Source organism: Triticum urartu, chromosome 2A, assembly GCF_056163025.1.
Source record: "Triticum urartu cultivar PI428250 chromosome 2A, HENAU_Tu73, whole genome shotgun sequence".
Classification (NCBI taxonomy): Eukaryota; Viridiplantae; Streptophyta; class Magnoliopsida; order Poales; family Poaceae; genus Triticum; species Triticum urartu.
Window position 1 is genome coordinate 637,164,916 of NC_141874.1, and position 7,056 is coordinate 637,171,971.

Here is a 7,056-nt window from a genome sequence, read left to right on the forward strand (position 1 = left end):
CACAATGCGGTGTGAAAAGTCCGAACACTTTCACAAGTGCGGCACCCCGAACTTATAGCATTATATGCATCAACTCCGAATCATGTCTTTGGTCAAATGTTGGGTTTGCCTGGCTCCTATGTTTTGGTACCTTACGTTCCGCTCTATCGGCTAAGGTAGCGCTAGGAGAACTACTGCGATTGTGCCCCGGTTCTGTCGGGCTGAGCACCTCAGTAGAGAAAGCTAAAACTGACTGTCATGATAGGGCGAGAGACTGGTGACTGTTCGGCGAGGTTTTTCGAGTCCCTAAAGACTTATGCCGCTTAGGGCGAGGGGCCGGCCCTGTCCGGCTTAAAGGCGTGTATCGCGCCCCGAATTCGGCCTTCCGAATACCAAGGGCTTCGCCGAAATTTAAAATTATAGAATTCAATGGCTAAGTGAGAGTGATAAAGCAATATTACTCCGATTGCCTTGTTCATTGTGCTGAGCACCTCCCTCGAAGGACCCAAATATGGGAACAAGAGTGCTCAGGTTTATCCCGAACACCCCAGCACTAGCGGCATGGGGGCGAAACCCGAGGACTAGCCATCTCTAAAATTGGATAAACAGCCAAACAGAAGGTAATATTTTAAATTCAAAGAAGCGTTGCATGGCGCATATGAAACAAGTTTTCATAAATACAGGATAAAACGAGCAAGTGTACTCAAATATTACATCTTTCGAACACTCATCCGCGATAAGACGGGCACCCGGTAGAACACCCTCGTAATACATCTCAGGGTGGCGGTGCTCCTTGCCCTCCGGCGGCCCCTCCTTGATCAGCTTCACGGCGTCTAGCTTGACCCACTGCATTTTTACACGGGCGAAAGCCCGACGAGCACCTTCAATGCAGACGGATCGCTTGACGACCTCCAGCCGTGGGCAGGCATCCACAAGCCGCCTCACCAGGCCAAAGAAGCTATTCGGAAGAGCATCACCACACCACAGCCGGACTATAAAGCCCTTCATGGCCTGATCGGCCGCCTTATGTAGCTCGACCATCTGCTTCAGCTGGTCGCTCATCGCCACCGGATATTCGTCCTCAGCATACTGAGACTAGAAAAGCTTCTCCGTCGAGCTTCCGTCCTCGGCCTGGTAAAATTGTGCGGCATCGGACACACTGCGGGGAAAATCTGCGAATGCTCTTGAAGAGCTCCGGATCCGGGTAAGTAATCGGTAATTTACTTTTACATGCTTGCTTTGCATATAGAAAGCCTTACCCGCCGCTATCTTCTTCATCGCGTCGATCTCCTGGAGGGCCTTCTGGGCCTCGGCCTTGTCACTCTTTGCACTCTCAAGGGCCGCGGCAAGCTCAGACTCTCGTGTCTTCGAGTCAAGCTCCAACGCCTCGTGCTTTGTCATGAGAGCCTAGAGCTCTTGCTGCACCTCGCCAACCTGAGCCTCGTGCTTCTCTCGCTCGGTGCGCTCCTTGGCCGCTGTATCTTCAGCCTTGGTTAGCGCTTGCTTCAGGGTCGCCACCTCGATCGTGGCCCCTGGCAAACATACAACGATCCTGTCATTTTGCAATCGCGTCCTTTTTATATATACATATCTATAGACAGGGTATTACTTACCCTTGTTCTCCTCGAGCTGCCTCTTGCAAGGCCGAGCTCTTTCTTGGACCCCTTGAGGTCCTGCTTCAGTACGGCGACCTCCGCAATTAGTGCAGCGGACGCCAGCAGCGAAGCCTGCATATGCATATTGACATACTTATATTAGACTCCTGCGATATTACTTGATCCTCTGTCCGGATTTTCTTTTTTAACACCGAACAAAGCATCATGGGCTACTGTCTATGCGGTAATATTTCTACTACATTTTAAACACACTTACCTCAAAGCCTGTTAGAAGGCTGGCACAGGCTTCAGTCAATCCGCTCTTGGCGGACTGAACCTTCTGGATCACCGCACTCATAATAGTGCGGTGCTCCTCGTCGATGGGAGCGCTGCGAAGCGCTTCCAGCAGATGGTCTGGTGCCTCTGGATGGACAGAGGTCACCGGCACATGCGTTTTGCCCCCCTTAGAAGGAGGCCGCCTGCCCGAGTCCGGAACCGCTGGAGGGTCCGGCATGATGTTTGGCTGAGCGCCGAACTCGGAGCTCTCGGGGGCCCCATCCCCGCGGCTCCAAAAGTCCGTAAGGTCTCCTTGAGGCGCCTCCGGGAATGTCTCCCCTCGATCCGGTGCCTCTTGAGACAACACCTCGGCGTCGTCGACAGGATGAGGGGAGGTGGCAGTCGAGACAGGATCGCTATCCATATCCGACGAGCCCGGGGAGCCGTCCGATGATACCTTGATATTGGCTCGGGGCGGCCTTCATAATTGTGTTCGGCGTTAGGGAAAGTAGTGCGACAAAGGAATCCTATGGGTAACTTTGCTATCCGAATACTTACGATCTCCCCGGTGGCTTGGCCCTGGGTAACCACTCGTCTTCGCTTTCGTCGGCGGCGGTGGAGCTGTCCGGAAGGAGAGTCCTTCCCTTCTTGGACCCTCTGGCCTCCCCAGTTGGGGAGGCCTTCCTTTTCTTGTCTCCCCCAGTCGGTGGGAGAGCATCTTCTTCCTCTTGCTCGTCTTCAGGGGAAGAGTGCGCCACAGAGTCATCGGACGGTGAGTCCGACGATGCCTGGCGCCGGGAACTCTTTCAAATTCCCTTGGCCTTCTTGGTCTTCTTCGGCACCTTATAAGGGGCCGGAGTCAGCATCTTCACCAGAAGAGCGTCTGCGGGGCCTTCGGGCAAAGGAGCCGGACAGTCGATCTGTCCGACCATCTTCTGCCAGTCCTGTCAAAGGTCCGGGAGTTTAGATCCCGCATAGAGCCAGTCTATATAAAAAATAAGTATCTTGTGAAAGGTAAAGCACCTTACCGCACTAGCTTGGCGCTTCGCGCTGAATCCGCGATCCTCTGTGGTAGGGGGAGGGACCTCGGCGCTTTTAAACAGCACCCTCCAAGCGTCTTCGTGAGTTGTGTCGAAGAGCCTGTTCAGAGTCCGGTGCTGCGCCGGATTGAACTGCCACAAGGTGAACTCCCGTTGTTGGCACGGGAGTATCCGGCGGATGAGCATAAGCTGGACTATGTTGACAAGCTTGAGCTTCTTGTCCACCATGTTTTGAATACATGTTTGGAGTCTGGTCAGCTCTTTCGAACTACCCCAGGACAGGCCCTTCTCTTTCCAGGAGGTGAGCCGCATGGGGATGCCAGATCGGAACTCGGGGGCCGCTTCCCATGCGGGGTCACGCGGCTCGGTGATATGGAACCACCCCGATTGCCACCCCTTTATGGTTTCCACAAAGGAGCCCTCGAGCCATGTTATGTTGGGCATCTTGCCCACCATGGCGCCTCCGCACTCCGCCTGGCGGCCGCCCACCACCTTCGGCTTGACGTTGAAGGTCTTCATCCATAAGTCGAAGTGGGGCTTGATGCGAAGGAAGGCCTCGCACACGACGATAAACGCCTGAGATGTTGAGGATGAAGTTTGGGGCTAGATCGTGGAAATCCAGGCCGTAATAAAACATGAGCCCCGAGACGAAGGGATGGAGAGGGAATACCAGTCCGCGGAGGAAATGGGTGAGAAATACCACCCTCTCATGGGGCCTAGGGGTGGGGATGAGCTGCCCCTCATCTGGGAGCCGGTGCGCGATGTCGTCGGGTAGGTATTCGTCTCTCCTCGTTTTCTTGGTGTCTCCCTCCGTGACGGAGGAGACCATCCACTTGCCTCCTGCTCTGGACATGGTTGGAGAAGGTTGAGATGGAAGTGAGGACTTGGGCGCTAGAGCTCGAGTGTGCGGGAGCGGATGAGCAAAGGAGGAAGAAGGCGTGGATAGAAAGGTGAATCCTTATCCCTTTATATGGGCGGACAAAACTAAGCGTCCCCACTTGCCTGGTAAAACTCGCTTATCCCCCAAGCGCCGCAATTGATGGCGCAGTTGGGTTACCCACGCCCGTATTGATGAGAATCCCGTAATAAGGGGACACGATCTCTGCTTTGACAAGACGTGCCAAAAAACTGCCTCGCGTTATGTGCGGGGCTGGTTAAAAGAAATGGTTCGAATAATCACCGGGCCATGACGTAACGTCATTAGATCTGCGAAAATATTATTCTCTCTATGGTGAAACGTTGAACTTATTTTGCAGGGTCGGACACTATCCTCGTATTCAAATTCTTCTGTGATGTATTCAGAGAAGGAACCCGCCTTGCAATGCCGAAGACAATACTGCGCGCCGGACTCATCGTTATTGAAGCCTGGTTCAGGGGCTACTGTAAGAAACCTGGATTAGGGGGTCTCCAGACAGCCGGACCATCTCCATTGGCCGGACTGTTAGACTATGAAGATACAAGATTGAAGACTTCGTCTCGTGTCCGGATGGGACTTTACTTGGTGTGGAAGGCAAGCTAGGCAATACGAATATGGATATCTCCTCCTTTGTAACTGACCTTGTGTAACCCTAACCCTCTCCAGTGTCTATATAAACCGAAGGGTTTTAGTCCGTAGGACAACAATCACAACATACAATCATACCATAGGCTAGCTTCTAGGGTTTAGCCTCTGTGATCTCGTGGTAGATCTACTCTTGTACTACCCATATCATCAATATTAATCAAGCAGGACGTAGGGTTTTACCTTCATTAAGAGGGACCAAACCTGGGTAAAACTTCGTGTCCCCTGCCTCCTATTACCATCCGGCCTAGACGCATAGTTCGGGACCCCCTACCCGAGATCCGCCGGTTTTGACACCGACAAGGATTATATAGTAAGCATGGCCACCACCGTAGATAGCAACACATGGTTCCGGAGAATTGCTTCATCTGTATGCTCTACACAATAAGCCTCCCAACAAAGGTTGGTACTCGCCCACTGATTTCATCCATATGATTGAGCTTTGTCATCTCTATTGGTGTTGTGCTGCTGTTTAGATACTGTCATGAAAAAGTGGTATTGTCTTTGAGAAGTGCTTCGTCTGTGCTGTTTTAAATATTTCCTTTCCTTTTTTCGAGCAAACAGTGATGCTAGCATTTAGTAGTCCTCTTGTCTTTGCACAACAGGATCATCTTCCTCTGAAGAAGAATATGGAGTACGTGAAGTGACTACTTCCGATTATGCCAGGATGAAGAAGCCCTGTCTATCTTATCATCAGAAGGAGCAGTTGAAGGAAGGTTACATTACTCCCCATAAGACCAAACTAACTTCAGCTCACAAGGACTAACAAAATCTCCATTTTTTTGCTGTGATGCGCGAGTACTATGTTGTTCTAGGATTCTTTCTGGTGAGTTCCATTTTGCTAAAAGTGTGCTCTACATGGACCATGTATGTGCATGTTGAAACTGTCAATTCATAGTACAGTTTGCTCTATACTAATCACTTTTTTGTATTTGTGCAAACAGGGGTGCTCAGCTTGATTTCAATGGGAACTGCACAAAATGTTCATGAATACATCGAATCATTCACTTCCGCCACAAGAAAGGAGGTGCCGATAAGTTCAAGGCGTTGCAACATATATGGGCGAAATCATACAAGCTACGCGCGAATTTGGTAGATTTTGGTGGAACTGCACAAAAACAACAGCTGGTTTATTTAGCACGAGGTGCCATGTCAATGTCCGAACTGATGGCAAACCCAGCCCATTCCACAATCGTAGGCATTTGATATTTTGGAATGGGACAACCTTGTCAAATTTTGCTCATTGATTTTAGCAAGACATGCGTTTGATATTTTTGAATGGGACGCCCTTTGCTGTCAGCAGCGGCGATCAATTTTTTCTTTACTCTTTAGTTGTGAAGTAAATATTGCCTCTAACATGTGAGTCGCTGAGATGCATAATCATCGATTGTTTTGAGTGTTCTCTATGAATTGCCAGGCCTGTGTGTTTGATTGTAATGTACAGAAACGCTAAAAAGCTGCTCAGACTCTTTGTACTCCTTCTGTTCCTTTTTACTTTGCACGTTGTGAAAGTGCATACTTTTTTGTATAAGATTGTCAAAGTAGAGATACTTTGACTGCAGACAAAACTTGTATGCAGACTAGAAAGGACCGAAGGGAGTACATGTGAAACTGATGCAAACGAGGTGATCACCCTGGGAATAATGCTTGTACGTATTGTTTTGCATGTTCATCCAATGCTGGTGATAGAGGAATTCGAACTAATCGAAATAAATTCATTCATACACGGTCAGATTTCATATAAACAATACATTTAATACATTCTTCAACTAAAAAGGGGTGCGCTGGAGGTATAATTAATTAACCGAAGCTACCCACCCGTGTCCAGCTGAACCGAACAGAAGCTTCAGTGACTTAACTGCAGGTGCAGTTGCGTAACTGACATGTGGCCTGTTGGGCCCATGTGTCAGTCAGCCAACTGCACCAGCAGTTAAGTAGAAGCAACGTTATAATCCAGCAGAACTCCCCGACTCCACATCGCCTCCAAGAAGCTAACCGGTCGTCAATGGTCAACCCGCCTAGCTTGGCTTCAATAGGAGGGTAGCAGTGGTACTTGGACCCGAGCGGCGGCGATCTACCGTGTTCTACTCTTCCTCGTTTTCTGTGTGGCGCGGCCTCGTTGGCAGCGGGGCGGGTCCTCGGCGGAGCCGGCAATGTCCTCTGTCTCGTTGCCGGCGAGCGGCGCCTCAGCAGAGCGGTGGAAATCCTCCCCCGCGTTGCCGGCAGGGTGGGGCCTCGGTTGAGCAGGCGATGTCCTCTGCCTCGTTGTTGGCGGGGTGGGGCCTCAACGGAGCCGGCGGTATCCTCTGCCTCGTTGTTGGTGCCGCGGGGCCTCGGCGGAGCAGGGCCTCGTCGACGCCAGCGGAGCGGGGACTCGTTGGAGCCGGCATTGTCCTCTGCCTCATCCTCGGTCTCGCCAAACAGCGCCTCGCCCGCTTCATCGCCCTCTTTGCTAGCCTCTTTGTAGGCGGCCGCAGCCTCCGCCACCTTCATGCGGTACCGCCAGCGCTCGAGGCAGCCCTTGCGAGCGGAGTAGTACGTGTCGAGCAGCGCCTCATGCTCCGCCCGCTCCGCGTCGATCTGCTCCTCCGCCTGCAGGTGCTCC